This window comes from Zootoca vivipara, chromosome 5 (genome assembly GCF_965207765.1).
Source record: "Zootoca vivipara chromosome 5, rZooViv2.hap1.1, whole genome shotgun sequence".
Classification (NCBI taxonomy): domain Eukaryota; kingdom Metazoa; phylum Chordata; class Lepidosauria; order Squamata; family Lacertidae; genus Zootoca; species Zootoca vivipara.
In genome coordinates this window covers 42,998,173-43,018,173 of record NC_142588.1, presented here as the reverse complement: position 1 = coordinate 43,018,173, position 20,001 = coordinate 42,998,173, and the positions used below count along the sequence as shown (strand labels likewise).

General features: G+C 40.9%; 1 protein-coding gene across 1 annotated transcript in view; it reads left to right on the top strand.

The window, feature by feature from the left end:
* The window catches only part of HTRA1 (HtrA serine peptidase 1), a 45,421-nt gene that overhangs the window by 720 nt on the left and 24,700 nt on the right, over positions 1–20,001 (top strand). The gene's annotated exons all lie outside the window — the stretch shown is intronic.

The window sequence follows — 20,001 nt, the reverse complement described above, 5'->3', positions numbered from 1 at the left end:
GCTGGGAGCATTTGTTTTTTGTGTGCACTCTGCATATGTTCAGGAGTTCTTTAAAGAACAACAACTCGACGGCTTTCCAAGGATCAGGTCTTGTATTGAAATGGGAAAACTGGGCCAATTCAGATCTATTAATAAGGCAATCAAATGAAGATTGTAGCCAAACAGAAACGCATAGGAGCCAACACCTAGCGGGCCTTCCGCCCCCCCAATAATATATTTGAGAGCCCCCCCCCTGAAGTTTAGTATTGCCATTCAAATGGTGGGTGCGCACCGTGTTATGTGATCGATTATGTGGGGCGGGGCTTACCAGCCCCCACCCCAATATTTTATTCAAGTTGGCACGTATGAACAAAAAATAAAGAAGAAAATACCGAAGAGAGCCAGCAGGTTTCCCCCCTTGCGTTAGATTTGCTCCTTTAAAAATCAATCAAGCCATCAAAACCTCAGTTGGTTTCCTGCTCAGTAATGAGGGTGTCTGTGTGGGGGGGGCGCTTTTTGGGCTACAGTTCCCCAGCGTCAGCATCCACCTGTTTTGTGTCCTATTTCTGGCCGCTAATGGTGGCAGCACAATAGAGAGCTCTAAAGTAGAACCACGGGGATTACTGATACGCAGATGGCTAAGAAACCAAATTCCCTGGTCAACACCTTGGAGAGTTCACATTATTCTCTCCCTCTTCTCCCGGTCCATGTAAACAATAGCTGTGAGCCGTAACACTGTCGGTGGTGGAGAGGAGAAAGTGTGCTGGGAGAGACGTTTGCATATGGATCGATGTGGTCTGATTTAGGAGACAGGGAGAGGTAGTTTGTGCTTGTGGGAAGAGGACAGGAGTAGGATTGGGTAGAAAGGTAATGAACTGGAAACAGAGGCAGGGAAACATCTGGACTTGATGGTGATCAAAGAGAAATGAGCATGTGATGAGATGAAGTTGGAAAAGCCCATTTTTGGGTAGGCACACTGAGAGGTGATCTGATGGTGATGGAGGGTTAGTTTTTGTTCATTGTTTTGCTGGATTCTAGAGTGAGGATGGAGAGTGTGAAAGAAGCCAATGTTGCTCCATATTTCTGTTGCTTTTTTAAAAAAGTAAATGATCAGTAATATAGATTTGATTCTTCTCATTTTTTTAAAAAGTACAATAACTACCTATAAGCATATCCTCTAATTCTGTACTATATAATGTTATGAAGCAGTTGAGCAAGACAACATAGGGTGGTTCAGACTGTCTGTGATGGTGTTACATCCATTGATCATAGTCCTTTGAATATTTAGAGCACAATCCTGTATAGATTCAGATGTCAGCCTGTTGCAGCCTTCATCGTGGATAATGTCTCCATATATCAAGGAGCTAGTTTTCTGTTACTTACATTTGAAATCTGTCTTTTGCTTGAGGGTCATTAAGGGCCAGATTACATAGCAGGTGAGTGCTTGCTTAACTCTTTCTACTTTGGCCATTTCCCCACCTTAACTTCCCCTCACCAGCTGCTTTTCCCCTTTGCAGGGCAAAATATACAAATACTTATATGTTTCTTCTGTGGCCAGAAAACCATGCAATTGTGAATGGAAAAGCAGCCAAGAGGAAAGGGTTAATCAGTCTCCTTTCCTCCATTCAAATTTCCAGAATCTTCCAGTTACTTTTCATAAATATCTATATTCATATTAAGAGACAGTTATGCATCTGCTGTGTAACATTTGGCTTGGCTTTACTCTAGCTAAATATTTTCATTTTAAAGAATATTATTGAAAAGCAACAAGAATTATGCCTTGACTAATCTGCTACCTGCTGTCTGCTTAACACTCCCACACACATTTACCTGGGAATGAGTCCCACTGAATACACTAGGTTTTGCTTCTGAATCAACATAGGGTCTGTCTGTAAGGCTGCAGTCCTAGCACAACTAGGAGTAAAGGCCAGGCCAGACTAGATGTGTGATAAATTTGTGGGCAAAAATGGGTCTGCCATTGTTTCATTGTAGAGTGGTGTTGTTGAGATGGGGTAATTTAAAATGATCAAGTGTGAGGGGGGAAGTCAATCCTTCCCCCTGCTCCCCTGGTGTTTTTTAGCTGTTTTTCTTGCAGCAATAGAGGTTGGTTCATTAGGGCAAAAGGGTCACTGCTCTACAAACATCTTGTCTCCCCTTCATCAGCCCTCACCTTCTTGCCTTCTTATTTACAGTCAGGGTGTGGTTCTGCCTGTCTCAGGGTCTGGCTTCCTGCCTTCTGCCCCATCAGTCCCAACAATTACTAACCACCATTGTCTCCCAGTGAGGCTCCATGAAGTGGATAAAATCCCTTTAAAAGTGGCTTGGGGTGTAAAAGGAGGGGATACAAGGATTCAACTCTGTCAGCCCTCCACCTGCACTTTAAATCATCTCCACCCAACCTGGTTTAAAGGGAATTAGCAGGACCTGAGTTAAGTCCTACCACCATCTGCCCATTTGCATCCTAAGCCCTGTACAGCTCAATTTGTAGGTAAATGGGCCTTGAGGAATCTGGCTGCATGTATGTTATACTTTGATAGCTAGTAACAGTGGATCATCTGGTAATACATGCAGTGAAAAGTTCATTGGGCTGGCGACAGAAGTTTTAAATGTGGGATTCTAGAACTAGGCTATGTGGTCTGGAATGCACATAGACAACTTGAGTATCTTTGAAGTACCTCCGTTTATAAGAATGTGACAGAAAGGTTATATAAACATCTGGCAGACATTGGGATAGAAGGTATGGGAGCAAACACTTCATTCGAAAAAGAAAGGCCTGAAACCACATTTTATTAAAGTGGAATAAATAGCTGCTTTGATGTTGGGATAGATCTGTTCTTTACACATTGAGCTTTAAGGAATCTAGAGTCCCCTTCCCCCAGTATACTGTATACAGAAACATACTTCAAGCAGCTGTTGAAGAGAATCAAAAGTGGTTGCTAGATCCTTTAACCATCCATCCATTTCTACATTGCAGGTTTTCATGTTTACATACTGTTTTTTAAGTCCTTAGACTATTTTACACATTTTGTATATGAAAATAATATGGGAACTTACTTTATATGAAACCATCCCCCCACAACAACTGTAGCTGGAAGGCTTAATCTAAACTTCTGTGAAGAGCTTTATGAGTAGGTGCCCTTGAGTCAAGTGACATCATGGAAAATAGAATTAGATGTGCAAAGTAAGCAGCAACAGTGGAATGAATGGTTGCTGAATGGTTGCCACAAGCCTATGGACCTCTTCTTGGCAATACTAAAACCCATCTCATCAGAAGCTGCACATTATTGGTTAGTTTGATATGGTGCATTTTGTTCGAGGGTAGACAAAATAAAGTTCATGATGTCCTTTTTATTAAAGTGTATAGAGTAATCAAGCTGATCAGTGATGAGAACCAGTAGGGAGATCCAGCATGTTTTTTTGGTCAGGGGAGATTTGAGCCTAAATCCTGCTCAGCCAAACTTACAATTGAGCAGAGGTGCGTATGATCCCACTTTCAGACAGAGGGCCTTCTCGGTAGTGGCACCTGCCCTGTTGAACGCCCTCCCACCAGATGTGCAATAAGCAACTATTTTACTTTTAGAAGACAACTGAAGGCGGCCTTGTTTAGGGAAGTTTTTAATGTTTGATGCTGTACTGTTTTTAATATTCGGTTGGAAGCCGCCCAGAGTGGCTGGGGAAACCCAGCCAGATGGGCGGGGTGTAAATAATTAATTATTATTATTATTCATGCAAGTTACTATTATGTAGCCTAATCTACTTCACAAGGCTGTTGCATGCAGAAGGTTGTAAGTTCAAGCCCTGGCTTCCCCAAACCCTGAAGAGCTGCTGCCAGCCAGTGTAGACAGTACTGGGCTAGAAGGAATCAAGGGTCTGGCACAGCATAAGTCAGCTTCCTGTTGTTGCAAAACTGTATTCTGTGTAGGAACAAAGATGGCTTCACTGCAGTACTGTTTAAGTGATTAGGGTTCAGGATTAGGTTGTGTGATAACACAACTCTTTCATGCTCAGCTGGTATATAAACTTACATGCGAGTATAGCCCTTTGAGTATGGTGGGACTTTCTTAGAAACATAGAATTGTAGAGTTGGAAGGGATCACGTGGGTTATCTAGTCCAACCCCCTGCAGGGGGGCTCTCTTGCTCAAGGTGGGGCTCAAAACCATGACCCTGAGATTAAGAGTCTCATGCTTAACCGGCAGAGCTATGCTCTACTGACTGAGCTGTGCTATGTAAGCATACATAGAATTGAGCTATCCGTGACCTAAAGAGCCTTCCAGCATTTTGACAGATGAGACTGGCCTGACCTTGTGTTATAAATTGCTGTTGAAGGCTATATGCCAGCTAGAACATGGTTTGGCTTTCCAAAAGATTAGTCATGTATTATTGATTCAAATGAATAATAATAATAGTTTCAGAATGGGTGCAGCTACAACTTTTAAAATATTTTGTCTTCACCTCTTCAGTTCATGGCTAAAATAATTTATTTTATAACTAAATATGAAATAAACAGCTGTGATGCTGCTCTTCAGGAATAAGCAATACAAATTTTTTTTTTGTAAAACTTTTAACTGTTCAGGAAGTTTTCTTTTGCGTCCTCATTAAAAATGGCAGTGCCCTTTTGTTCTTGTTTTGTTTTAAATTTGTATTGTGTCCAATTGGGAATAATTTGAATTCCATTCATTGTAATTAGCAGTGTGATCTCAAAGTCTATCTTTTAAAAAAATGTTTGCTTTAAGCATCACAGCAGTACAGCTGTCTTGTCCCTACAAAGTTTAAACATTCCTAGTTGCTGAAGGAAATATTGCAGAGCATTCCTACTTCCTGATCTATGCTGCTGCAGGGGGTTTGGATATAGTGGATATTTCCCTTATGCCCAGCTCTACTTGGTCCTACCAGCACAAGGTGACAGGCATAAGGCCCTGAAATGAGGCAGAGCTGACAAAAGATATGCTGGCCTCGGTCCTAACTTGGACAAGCAGACAGAGGGATGTGATTTGGGTCTCTGTGCTGCACTAAACTGTAGCCAGCACAGACATTCAGGGCAAGTAGCAGGTCCTCGGTTACAGAGGGGGTTGTGCCACTTCATTCAGCCACACAACCTCTAGGCTGGGAGTTAGGATTGCCTTTAAAACTTGCTTTTCTATCCCAGAAGGCTATGAGTGGAAGATGTAAAATCAAAATGGGAAAAAGTTCATTACTTCCATTCAGTACAAGCCCATGCTTGTTAAGTGTGTGCCTATCAGTACTTGAAAAACATATTTTGCTTTCAACGACAATAGGCAAAGCAATGTACAATCAATACATTAGCAAACACAAGAATCTAATAAAACAGCAACAACCATAGTTGCCAGCGGAAAAAACACTAACCTCGAATTCCTCAGCAGTCTTATAAAAAAGTACATGAACCAGAAACTTAAATGGGTGCTCTGAAGCCTACCCAATACATGTATATCTTCACAAACTCTCCAGAACCCTACAAGGATTTATAAAAGGATAATGATTCAAATGTCTGCTAAACAGGACTCCCTTGTGGAAGCTTCAACTTGTCCTCCTGAGAAGATATGAACAGATTTTAACAAAGATACAAACTAAGATACTTCAGTCCCTCTGAGGATCCATCCCCGTACAGATGAAAGGATTTCCATCCCTCATGCACACTGAGCTATACACATGGGTTTATCTGTCCCTTTGATCATTTAGCCTGGCCTTTTCTTCTTCCTCTGTAGTCCCCTGAAAATCTGCTGCTATGGGTTGGGGGACACTTGGGAGTGGGGTTTGGCAAAAATAAAAAATAAAAAAATGCCCTCATGTGAACGGAGGAGCAACTTGGGATCTGAGCCCAAAAACTTATTCCGTTGGCTTCTGCTAATAGTGCAAATTTCAGACATTTTCAGAATTCTTCAGACACTGGCTGATTCCACCCCCCTTTCAGCACCTCTGACATCATTTAATTGACAAAGTTGGACAGAGCAGTATTTAAATGTTGCCACCTGTCTAGTTTTTGACCTGATTACCCAGTTCCTAGGCTTCTCGTCTGGTTTTCAGACATCTCTTTGTTTCCCCCACTACTTTCCCCCTCTTGACTGTAATGTGTGTGCTATGAATATGAGCTACTTTGGAGGGGTTTTTTGGAGAAGCAGTGTGTGCCTGTGTTTCCTCCGGCTGGGGCTTTGTCGGGATGTCAGTAGGAACAAAAGAGAGGGACTGGAAAAGCAGGTCTCATCCCTGAGGCAGCAAAAGCAACTTTTGGGTCCTAGGTTTGTTCTTTTTTATAGCAACATATAAAGGATGCTTGAATGGTCTCAATAAACACGCCAGTGTGTAATTCTGGGTATTTTATTTCATATAACTTTCTCAGGGAGTACACTGTTTCCCTTTTTACAAAATGAGGTTCTTAATTGAAATACGTTTCAATGTAATTCCCAGGATTAACATGGTTTGCTCCTTTTTCAAAAGGATAGCAATGAGTTCCAGTGCACAGTTCTCCCTCCTCCCTCTGATCCCTCCTTTTTGCAAGCGCTTAATTGGACCAAGAGGTTGAAGTGCTCCTTTACCACCCCCACCCCCAAATCACTGCTTCATAGGCAGGGATAGGAGTGTTGCGTGCTCTGCTATTGCTCCTCAAGTGCTTTTGCCTCTCTGGAATGTTTCCTTGCACTGTGACAATGGCTCTCGCTTGCCTTGATGGAGGATTGTACGTGCTTAGAAACCCAATGCTTTGGCATTGTTGGCATGTAGCCTCCTGTCAAATCCAATGCCCCACCCACCTTTGCCTCTTGTCTGACATGTAACCTCACCTTCCAGGCTGGAGAAGCTCCACCATCGTCGCCCTATTTGTTCTGCTGGCTGATGAAGCTCCAGCCCAATGGCCCAGCCACCTGTTTTGTGGGGAGAAATAATGTGTTCCTCAAATGTTTCTTTTTCTGGGCATGTTGTGTTCTTTGTGCGGCTGGTCTGCTCTGCCCATGCTTAATAATCAGCCTATCTGAAAATACTGCGGATACTTGAAAAAAAACAAATGTTAATAAGTCACAAGACTCCTTAAAAAAAACATTAAAACTCCACATTCATATTTGTTGTAGCTGCAAAACACTTGCCTGAAAATAGGTCGTCTTTTTCTGAATGCAGCTTGAGATATGGCAAGGCTCCAGTGGAAGAATGCTAAGAATTGCTATAGACATACCCTCGTTGTATGAACTTGGTCCGCTGATGGAATAATCAAGACAGCATTTTCCTGGAGATTGCAAATGAGGGAGGAGGTATGCTAGATATGTTGGATCTAATACAAGCAAAATTTTGTATGATAGAAACAGTGCTCTATCTATTGACTTTTGCTCAAGTGAGTTCATAAAAAGCTACTCAAGTTTCAGAGCGTATGTCGGTCGAGAGGCCAGCTCCACGGACTATACAAGCTGCAGCCCTGAACCTGCTGTGCTGGGGAAATGTTTGCTATAATGAAGTTTTACTAATGTAAAAGATAACATAACTATTTGCAAATACAGTGCTTAAGTAAAACATAATTGTTCCTTATGTACAATAGATGCTCCAATCTAGCCATAGTAACCTGCCTGTAGAAACAGGTTCTATGTGTGGACCTGCTTTAGGAGAGGTTCAGGAGGCCACTGGACAAGGAAAGTGTGTTTTCATTCAGTATCCTGCAATGGACTGGTAGTCCATTGGTCAACATTTTTTTTATGCCCAATTGCTCCATCAAAAATGTTTGCAAGTTGTAAGATACAAAGATTCCACATGTTAATGTCACAGCTCCCTTTCTTGGATTTGTAAATACACATAAACATATTTATATGTAACACATTATGCCTAAGGCTCTAACTACACATGCCATTTATTTTATAATTGTTCTCGAATGCATGTTCCTCTGCTCAAACAACAACAACAACAACAACAACAACAATAACAACAACAACAACATTGCTACCATGGAACCCACTCTTCTGAATTGAGGCCCTAGCATGGAAAGGGTGGGGAGAAGGGAGGTTTTAACAATTTGCAATCATCCAAATCTGGGTCATGTCCCTTCTGCCTTCCATTGACACGGGAAATAAGCTCCCCTTAAAACAGGAGATTTGAAGCAAATTGCTACCATGGAAGCCAATGGGCCCTATTAGGGTTTAACAAAGGGTTAAAGCCTTATTGTCACCTAATCCAGATTGGGCACTTCATGCTGATAGGGGCCTTTTGGGGGTGTGTGTGGAGGGCTTGCACTTTGGGGTAAGCTACAAAGTAAAGTATCCTTTTTTGTAATAAATTTTTACCTGTTTTCAATTACAGTCCAATAATAGCCTCATTTATAACAATATAAACTTATAATACAATTATTAATACCAATCATTCAAATACCAGTAAATAAACTGTTGTCACCATTTTCCCTCTCAGCCTGGAAAGAAAAGCGGTCTATCAAATTGCAGTTGACCCAATAAAGAACCTTATCAGACTCCTTTCATCCTTCCTTCCAGCTGAGGATATATTAGCAAATATATTTCCAATTAAATTTAATTCCAATTCCTCTTAGTGTTATTCAGTTCACTTCATAGATAATAAAGGATGGGGAAGAATCAGCCCTAAGTTTCCATCTAAACCAGGCATCCCCAAACTGCGGCCCTCCAGATGTTTTGGCCTACAACTCCCATGATCCCTAGCTAACAGGACCCTGGAGGGAATGTGCAAGGACGATTGTTACCCTGAATCATCCTTGTTTTTCCTTCGCCAATGATCTCCTGCTGTCATGGGGGCTGCCTCCATTAAGGCAGAGCGGAACCGGAAGCCACAAAGTAAAGTATCTTGTGTACTTTGGCCTTGCATGTACGTGCACCATAGCTGCAGAGTGCTTGCTGATAAATCATGCCAATTTTATTATGAGGTTGACTTTCCCAGTCCTTGGACTACTGCCTGGGGAATAGAGTGAACTTCTGAGACCATAGTAGTTGGCCATTCTTGGTCTAGATGATTAATTGTAGTATGAAGTTCTCTGTCTCTTAATGTGGACCTTAGGCTGAACTCTACCCCCCCCCCCAAAGTTCTGGCATGCCAAAGAAAAGCAAAAAACATTACAGAGTAAAACACTGATGAACTCTTTCAGCACATGCTAACTTGCTCATGTGTATGTGTGGCAGCATCCCATTGAGAAAAGTGAAGCAAGTAAGCTAAAGCCTTGCTACTTTCTACCTGTGCACAAATAAGATGATGAAGAAGAGTTTGGATTTGATATCCTGCTTTATCACTACCTGAAGGAGTCTCAAAGCGGCTAAAATTCTCCTTTCCCTTCCTCCTCCATTCTTGACCACTACACCACACTGGCACACTGAAGATGCATTCATATTGATTTCTAAATTTAGAGCAAGCCTTGGGAGTGAGTGGACAAGTATTAATTCAGGTGCAGACTTTTAAAACGTTTTGATTGAAAACTTGATTATCCTTTCTGTTACACAAACGTTGCTGAATTATTACCAAAAGCTTATTATGCCAGATTTAGGAGAAACACGTGGCTGGAAGTAGACTTTCAATGTGCTTGCTGAATTCCAGGAATAAAATGTTGTAAATGGGATCTTGGATTTCAAACATGTATCCAGATAAATTTGTAGCTAGTTGTGAAACAAACATAAAATGATTAAACTCCTAGGCACTCATTTTAGTTTGCTTTGATATTTGACTAAGATTTACAAAGCTTCAGCACTATGTAGGAGCTGTCTTTTCCATCTTTCTGTTAGTATTTTAGGTTTTTTGTTTTGGTCTTGTAGGCTATTTTGTATTTATTTATTGAGACATTTCATGGAGACAGCTGGCTCTTTGTGCCTACAGCAATACTCTCTGGTATACTGAATATTAACACTCATCAAACATTCTCTTTCACTAGAACATCCTACTAAATGGAATAGCTGCATCCTGTTTTCCAAAAGATAAATGTCAAAAATTTACATAAAGCCCAAATGTGGGTGCACATTTTTGTTACCACATTGAGTCCTATTTTCCTTTGACCATTTTATTTCCCTTCAGCATTGTATCCTGGCCATCAGAGTAGAAGTAATTATGAAAACCCCATGTTTTATTTATTATGTTCTTAATTTAATTGGCAAAATGAGTAAGAATTTACCTTTCAAATCAAAGCAGGTAAATGTAGATAGAAAGTAGGTCATGGATAAAGAGTTAGTCACATTGGCTTGGTTCAGACCAAACACCAGACCATAGTTTAGTGCTATATGAATGTGCCTCAAACTCCCACATCCCCTCAACTCACATGCTGTGATTGCTTTCCTTACCACTTGTTTACAAACCATAGTTTCCCATTACATGTGAACCAAGCAAACCATGGTTTGGCAACATACAGGAGAGAGTTGGATTCACAGTGTACAAGGAGAAGAGTATCTATGTGAGGGTGAGGCTGGTTCCTGTCCTGCTGATCTACGGTTTGGTGTTAAATCTGAACATCCTCTTAAAATCCTGATAGTTCAGTTTTATTAACAAAACGTAATTTATATTTTAAGACATATTTAATCTTGGCTTATGTGAGTTGCTCATGCAAGCAACTCAAGGGAGTCCTCACTACAGGCTTTGAAATAGGTTGGGCCAGTGCTGATGGTCCACAGCCTGACTGGTGAGGATGTGGAACAGAATGCAGAACTGTGCACTTCAATACTCCACCCTCTTAAGTGAGAATCCCCAATTACGCAGTTTAAGGGTTAAGTTGCCACATTAACAAACGCTAATGCTAATCAGGATTTGCTCTTAATAAAGCTTTCTTTTAACTGAGGTTTGATGCAAGTTCAGAATCCTGCTTAAGAGGAAAAAAACTAGCGAGTGTTAACCGTGGCTAACATTAATGGCAACAAATAACTCTTAAGGATGCATAATGTCAGTGGGTAGAATTAGTGGTATAAAGGGGAATCCTGTGGTTGGTGTATGATCCCTTAAACACCATTAAAGATGGACCAAATTATGTCAGCAGGAGCTTATATTACTTTTCAAGTTTCCTCACTTTTCACCTAAGTGAAAACTGGCGTTGTGGGTTAAACCACAGAGCCTAGGGCTTGCCGATCAGAAGGTCAGCCATTCGAATCCCCGTAACGGGGTGAGCTCCCATTGCTCGTTCCCTGCTCCTGCCAACCTAGCAGTTTGAAAGCACGAAGTGCAAGTAGATAAATAGGTACCACTCCTGCAGGAAGGTAAACGGCATTTCCGTGCGCTGCTCTGGTTTGCCAGAAGTGGCTTAGTCATGCTGGCCACATGACCCGGAAGCTGTACGCCGGCTCCCTCAGCCAACAAAGTGAGATGAGTGCCGCAACACCAGAGTCGTCTGCGACTGGACCTAATGGTCAGGGGTCCCTTTACCTTTACCTTTTACTCTATTTGAGACAGGGTCTGTAATGACTCCTAGTCTTGTCTGTTTCATTATCCCCACTGCATATTTTGCCTTCTTAGAAATCATTTCCAGCATTGTTCCATATATTGTATCTGAGGCTCCTGAGCAGAACCTTTGTAAGACAGGCCCTTTAATGCTGGAGTTCATTTGCTATAGAAATGCCCCAATCCCCATTTTTCATCAGCTACTGAGTATCTGTCAGTCCTGGGTTATTTTAGTCATTTGGCACTGTTCTCCTTGGTTTATTTCCCTTCCTGTCTCGTCAGAAAGCTTTCTTCCTCATTGATTTTGAAGATCAATAAATGCTTCTTGAATATTTCCCCTGATGTAATTTCCAGACAGCTTTGATGGAGCGAATGCAAAATGCTATAAATAATGGTAGGAAGCCCACTGGCAATATTTGGTAATTTTAAGGGTAGCTTCTTTTGCAGCTTGCCAAGTTTTAATTAAACTTTATGCTAGCCATCTTTGATAGAATATTATAACCATTTCAAAAGTAGGGTTGAGAAATTGTGGTTAAATGCGATTCACCATGACTATTGCAGTTGAGAATAGAACCGTTAACTCATGAATTGTCAACACCTACTTTAAGCAGTACACTCACTTTTCTTTACCAAGAAATGTTCTATTTTCCTGCTTTTCTTGCCGATGTTTTGTAGCAGCTGCTACCACTATAGTTGTGAAGATGTTCGGCTGATTCATACACCACTGACTGTGGTTTACAATTTAGCAGGGAAAAGACTTCCTGTTTAGAGCCAAGCTATTCCTGCATGAAGGAACAAACATGACTGCGTTCTTTATTTTTTATTTTAAAAAAATAATTAAAAGGGACTAGCCTAGCCAGGAACTAGACTAAAAACTGTGAATCCCAGGTTCAAATCTTAACTCAGAGCTGTTTCATCCATTACAATTTCCAACGTGGAATTGTAGTGTAGGAAAAAAGTATGTACATTTTCACATTTGAAGGGCAATGAGTTTTTCTTCTGAGACACACCAGATGGGCAGGCAACACTGAAAATAAACTTTAGCCACACTTAAAATAGCTTTATGCTGTCATATTTTTCCTCCTTCCACCCCGTCCCTATTTTGTTTTGTGCCTTGTATTTAAAAGCAGAGTCTATCTTTTTTTTTTCAATTTATCTGCAAACTGCTCAGGGGTCTTTTTTGGCTGAGAAGTAGAGCAAAAATGCTACAAACAAACAAACAAACCATTCACATTGAATGAATTTATCCTATGTAGAGGTCAAAGAAGTGCCCATTCATTAGTTATCCAGAGTTTTGTTTTCCTATAACAGATGTTAAGCAAGACATTAGAAATAAAGGCTGTGTTCATGGAAACAGACACAAATACTGTTTTCTGTAGTGGTTGTTCAGGACTAAGCAGCTTTATTATTTACAAACAATGAAGAGTGCATCCTCTTGTGTTTTACAATGTTGCATAAGGTTTTCTATTAATGACGATGTGCCTGTCAATCTGGTTTCAATTCACATGCCCTGGTAGATAAAGCAGAGCCAGCGAGAAGCACTGCAGATTTGGGATTGTAACTAAAATTATTAAATGGTTTGTTAATATACAATAGAAAAGGGGGGGGGGAGGAATATGTGAATTGACCATATAAGAACATAAAGGGACATCCATCAAAGTTCTGCAAGAGGGATGGCCTATCTGTTATCCTCCAGATACTGAATTGCATCTCTCATCAGACCCAGCTAGCATTGCCATGGTCAATGATGTAGTGCAGCAACACCTGGAGCCATAGCCTAGGACCCTAGCATCTCTGCTGTATAGTGTAAACAAAGCAGCACAATATCATGGCAACAACAACAACAACAACAACAACGGCTATGCAGTGTGAATAACAGCATAACCACAGGAGAATTCACAATACTAACTATAATTTGCATAAGAATAAGTAGCAAAGCAACCAGTAAAGAAATCTGAATAAGAATAAAACGAGGACCTATTTGTCTCTCCAGCCCATTTCAGTTTAAAGCACTGTTTTACCACTGCTCCCTGAAGAGCAGTGGTCCTTGTGTTGTAGCAAGCTACTCTACACATGGAAAAGTAAGCTGTTTGAGGCTCTCCAAGTGTAACTTTAAAAACTCCAAATTAAACAGCTTGACTAACAGTGCTGCTGCTCTCAGCCTTTGGAGAAAAGGATTAAGATTCCATGGACCTATTAACATGTTTTAACTTAACACACATGCTTCTAAGGGAGGCAAAAAGATCCTGAGAGAGATGAAGGGGGTTCATTGGCTTTTGGCACAGCACAAACAATTCAAATTCTGATTGGAAGGGGATTGGTTGATGCACACCGCTATCTAAAAGCACTACTTAGGAAAAGGTTGGGGTGAACACGTGTCTTCTGCAAGATCTATTACGGAGAACGTTCCTTTTATTACGCACAGAGAATTCAAACTATTACTTCTGTATATTTATTGCTTAAATATAATTTTTATGGATTGGTAACACTGTTCAACAGCTTCCGTGCATACATTATTTGAAACATTATGTTCAATCAGCTTTCCCTATAGTTCTCTCTAATCCTGGTGAAACATCCTATGTTGCATTTAAATAATTGCTCCTGTTTTTCCAAACACTATAATTACTTCTTTCTTTCATATCCCTTACCCAAATTGTGACCTTGCATCTGAAATGTAACCATTATGAAGAGTAATATGTTAAAAAATACGGACTAAAAGAGAAAAGGCGTGCCAATGTTAGCTTTTCCTTTCCATTGGGGTGGGGTGGGGGGGAATCCCTGGCATTGCTTTCACACTGAAGTCATACATAACTTTGGTTTCTGTGCAGAAAACGAGGTATGCTCTGACTTCATGAACAAACTGGCGCTGATCCTATAATGCTGTTCTTTCTCGTTGTCTTTTAAACGTTTTCTTTAAGGTCTATGGAGATCAGAATCTTCAGTAAAATTTAACTAGCTCTCTTTCACGGGGCTGTAGACTTTCTGTTTTTCAGAAGCTATCCATGTTGCCACACAGAAATCTATCGACCCTCTAGGCACATCACCATAAACCAGGTCTGCCAACTTTTCTGGGCCTGCGGGCACATCTGCAAACTGAACAAACTGCTGCGGATGCCACAGACATGCCACAACCTAGCACACACCACAACTTATTCTATTAGCTACAGCAGAATGCTTTTTCATGCCTCCTTTCTATTTCCAGCAAAAGGGGGGGGGGCTGCAGGCACTAGGGAAAACCTGTATGGGTTCCTGCCACAAACCAGACACAATGGCTAAGACCCAGACTAAGTACTCACTGGTTTCAATGGGAACTAAATTAAGTCTTAAAGATGTAATTTGTCCCAATGATTTCACAACAAATTTAGTCTGCTTTGTGTCTGGAAAAGTACTCTGGAGTAAGAGGGAAGCCTAGATGTTCTCACCATCTGTAACACATGCAAAGAAATGTATCTATTTTCTACATTTTTAAGGAACTTGCTGTTGATGGAAACCAAAACCTGAATATAAAGATCTATGGTCTATGGACCATAAGATCTATGTTCTTAATATTTAACTTTGAATAATGCAGTAGTGAATACTTTTGGTGGTTGGGTCTGTTGCATGTTTTTGGCATTGCATTTCTCTTATTCAAAGCCTGTTGGTGCACATACAGTGTCTATTTAAATAGTTCCAACCCACTTTCAGCTTATGTGTAGGATGGAATATGCTTAAAATGCTCTTACTCATGTGCTGGGCAGTGAGTGTGCAGAATCAAGAGCTGTGGGAGTGGCCAAGTGGCTGATCTATCAGTCAGTAGCATAGCTGCCAAGTCTCCCACTGAAAAATGCGGGATCAGCAGCGGTGCGGCACCGGAAGTCACTTCTATGCGTGTCTGGACATGCATAGAAGCGACTTCCGGTGCCGCTCTGCCCGATTTCCGGTGCCCATACATGGGCAGAGCGGCACCTGAAATGGAGCCTCTGGCAGGTAGGAACTCCGGGGGATTTCTGGGTTTTTTTTTTCTATTCGGGAGAACAGTGGGAAATGGATTAAAATCCGGGGGTTTTCCATGAAAAATGGGAGACTTGGCAGCTATGGTTTGTAGGTTCTGGTTCAAATGTGGCCTTTGTCATTAACATACTAGACAAGCCACTCTCTTATCAGCCTAGGCTCCTCTCCCATTTTACATATGAAATAATAATGGCCAGTCTTACAACTTTGTTGTAAGAGTTATATTGTATCAGTGTTAATTATTATTATGTGCTTCCCAGCACTGCCATATTTTGAGATGTTTCTGAAGGATAGCCTTCTTAATAAGCCACAACAACTCCAGCAAAGTGTCTTGTGTTGCCTACAATATTAGCATAATGTCCATGGTAAATCTCTTCATCACTAAAGAGCTGTAAGATTCACCTGAACTGTGTGCATGTATGTGTAACAGAGACTGAAGGTGTGCATTGGTTAATCTTGCAAATTAAACTAGGGCAAGCTAAGACGACCCAATCTCACTGCTCACACTGGGAACACTAAAACAGATGGACAGAAATGCTGTGGACTAAAATGAAAAGAAAAGAAAAGCTTTATAAAAGATTAATTGCTATGGACAACTGGTAGATTGTGCTCCTGTGTTTGCTACTTTTTATTTCTCTCTTCTTCCTGCCATGATTCTAGACTGACAAAGAGCAAGGATGGGGACTGGGAGAATGGTATGCAACAGAAACATCTTTTCCCATGCTGAGAGACACTCTGAGGAAAGCACTGTCCCCCGAGAAAATAGCTTGAAAAATTGTGAGGTTCTTTCATTTGTTTTCAGCGAGGAACTTGAGAATGTGTTTCTTAACTGCTCACAGAGTTCCATTATGAAAGTCCTAGCAATCTGTGTATGTAGAAGGCAAGATGTTTTCCATTAGATCCGTTTCTCCCCCCCCCCCCCCCACAACATCTGTTGCAAAATTGTGTTATACAACTCAAATGGTTTGCGCAAGAATAACGTAAGATACACAAGAAAAGCCCTTCTGGGTCTAACCAAAGGTACATCTAGCCCCAGCATCCTGTTTCTAACAGTGGCTATCCAGATGCTTCTCGGGTAGCTTGGAAGCAAGGCATGAAAGCAGCAGCCCTGCCCTGCCCTGCCCACTCCACCCCAAGATACACTGCTCCACACCTTTATTTAATATTCACGATTGTAGCTGTTGATAGGCCTGTCTGCAAATTTGTCTCTTAGACAACTCTTAAAGTTGTCTAAGCCAACATCTTACCATTTTTATCTTTTGGAAGCGAATTCCATAAATTAAGCATGTGTTGTTTGAAGAAGTCTGTTTTTTTATCCTTTATTGAATATCCTGCTAATTGGTTTTATTAGATAACCCTGAGATGTAGTATTAAGACAGATGGAGGGCAAAACCCCTTTTTACAACCACTTTATCTACATGCAGATATAATTTTATAAATGTTTTATTACCTGTTGAATTAGCCTTTCCTCTGAGATCCAGCGTCGAGGGCCTTCTGGCGGTTCCCTCGCTGCGAGAAGCAAAGCCACAGGGAACCAGGCAGAGGGCCTTTTCGGTAGTGGCGCCCGCCCTGTGGAACACCCTTCCATTGGAGGTCAAATAGATAAAGAACTACCTGACCTTTAGAAAACACCTAAAGGCAGCCCTGTTTAGGGAAGTTTTTAATTTGCGATATTTTAATGTATTTTGGTATTTGTTGGAAGCTGCCCAGAGTGGCAGGGGAAACCCAGCCAGATGGGCGGGGTATAAATAAATAATAATAATAATAATAATTCCTCTGAGAAAAGATACTCCAAATCCTGATCTTACTGGTTGCCCTCTTCTCCAGCTTTATGGTATGCACTTTGAGGTGGGTTCAGTAGAACTGTACAGAGAATTCTAATGAGGCATTATTATGTACGGTATATTAGCTGTGGTGTAGTGTGTGGTGTAGCCAGTGTGGTGTAGTGGTTAAGAGCGGTAGACTCGTAATCTGGGAAGCCGGGTTCGTGTCTCGGCTCCTCCACATGCAGCTGCTGGGTGACCTTGGGCTAGTCACACTTCTTTGAAGTCTCTCAGCCCCACCCACCTCACAGGGTGTCTGTTGTGGGGGAGGAAGGGAAAGGAGATTGTTAGCCACTTTGAGACTCCTTCGGGTAGTGATAAAGCGGGATATCAAATCCAAACTCCTCTTCTTCTTCTATGGCCAGTTAGCCCTGGTGATCATTCGATGCCTACTGACTGGTTTTTGTCGTCCCCCCCCCCAAAAAAAAAGACTCCTGAATTTTTGAATTTTATTGCTATTGATGCTGCATTTTATGTTGTACTCTATGCTGTTTTAAAGTCATATTTTAATCAATGTTTTATATTTCCTGTTAGCCGCCCTGAGCCCGGTTTTTAAACCAGGAAGGGCGGGGTATAAATAAAATATTATTATTATTATTATTATTATTATTGTTATTATTATTATTATTATTATTATTATTATTATTATTATGCGTTTGAGCCCCACATTGGGCAAAGGATACCCGCATTGCAGGGATTGGACTAGGTGACTCTTGTGGTTGCTTCCCACTCAACAACTCTATGAGTCTTGAATAAAGCCTTCATACTTTTTACAGCTTTCTTGAATCTGATTGTTAACTATGCTGGTATCCTCATGAACATGTTTGGCCCTTCTGTTAAAGCTGAGTTTCTGTTACAATGCTTTCAAACAGCCTTCAAGTGTCCTGAACAGATTTGACCATTCTGATGCTCCTTTCAACTTACTTTCTGTCTGATATGATGGTTTGAAGGTGTTCTTTTAATAGGCCATCTATCTACAATGTATGTTCCAGGTTCAATATTCTGCCTGAATGTTAGAAAATAATGGGTTTTTTGTTTTTTTGCTTTTTTACTGTTTCAATTTTGAATTTGGACTTGGAGAAAAGCTGACAGAAAGTTTAGGCTTGACTCTGCTGAAATGTAACATTGATGTGGCTGCAAACTTTGTTCTTTGGGGATCTCTGCAAGATCCAGTTAAAGGCAAACCCTAAATTCCAGTATGCTCTGTGTTTATATTTTGTAGGTATTGCAAAGGCACCATAAGTTTCACCATATGGGATAGACTCTCTAAAGAAGCTACCCTTTGAACCTCCTACTGTTTGGGAAAACTGGTCGGGGGCTGCTGTCTTCATAGCAATATCACAATATCATGCTTTTATATCTAATTAACAAAATTAAAAGACAACTGGGTCAGTTGTCATCTTTAAATTTACTTTGCCCAGTATGCAACGTGTGGATGAATTTATAGTTGAACTGTTTAGTGTAGTCGTGACTGCCCAGACAGTGATTTAAACTTATGTGACACTTCAGAGAGTTAAGTAAATGCTGGGAGATCTGGTTCCCCACCTGTCCCCCCCTTCCCCCCAGTCATTAAATGAATTATGAAGTGATGGTGTGTCGTTTCTAACCATAGCTAGGTATCTCTTGCCTGCTGTTACTTAGAAATCGCATGGTTTTTGTTCCACCGCAGTTGCCATTTCTTAAAGTAAGACGAGAGGAATTTTCATGGAGCACAGCAGTGAGGTCTGCCTCTCCTTCCAAGGAGAATGATTACTCTGAAGAGCCATGCATTCATGTTGCAAATAGATAAAAATTGGATAGATCTAAAAAAAGGATAATTGTTTATGTTGTGCTAAAGTTTCATTTGCTACAAAAAGACAGAAAGTAACACTATTTGATTATAAATAGTATTTCTGTCTCTCCTTTTTTGCAGTAAATGTAACTTTATAACAACATACAAGATGAGAGTTTTATAAACAATTGTCAAAGCAATTGCATTTTCTTCAGGATTTGGTGGCTTAATTGTTCTGGCACAGGTTGGACAGCATCACTGTTGCATGCCACCCCAATCTCCAAGCAGTGCAGGATTCCAGGGGTTCCAGGCACTTACTCAGGGTTCAGTTTCTTTGGAATGAGGGGCAGTGGAGACCATGGTGTCTTTATGATATCTGGTTTATTTATACATAAATACAACCTGAACCTACAATGGTTAATGCTCACAGCTTTAACAACCCCAGAAGGTCTTGTTTCTCCCTTAGTTACAGCCTTGGATTCAAGCAAAAATCAAGCATGGCACAAACTCTCTGGCTTCTGTGTGCTTCTAGCAACTCTCTCACACAGCTTTGGCTATTGACTTTCTCAGTACTCAGGGGAGCAGGGAGAGGGCCCACCCTACCCATTTCCCCTCTAGCACAGAGCAGCTTCCTTTGTCAGACTATCCATACCTTGCCCTTGCCTGGCTAATTCAACAATGGAATATACCATTAGATTTTAACCCTTGCTAGATCCAAGAACTAGAAGGGATTCATACAGCTTAACCTACCCCACAACTCACAACAGTACTTTGATGAATTGAAGCCTGAAACTAGCACTGACACCTTATACCTGTGTAGTCTTTTCTTAATGTTTTTCAGTTGTTTTTTGTTTTTGTTTTTGCAGTTTATGGGATTATGGCTTTGTTATAGCTCATGCCCCAGTTAGAAAAATTACTGTCATTGGTTTTTGGATCAATAATTTCGGTCCAGGGAAAGTCTATTGCTAAATATTTTGGCAGGCTATTGTGGAGGTATTCCTAGAAATGAGACACACCTGTCAGTTATAAGAAAAACAGAGCAGAATCATGAAGAGTGGTGGCCAGAAGGATCTGGGCCA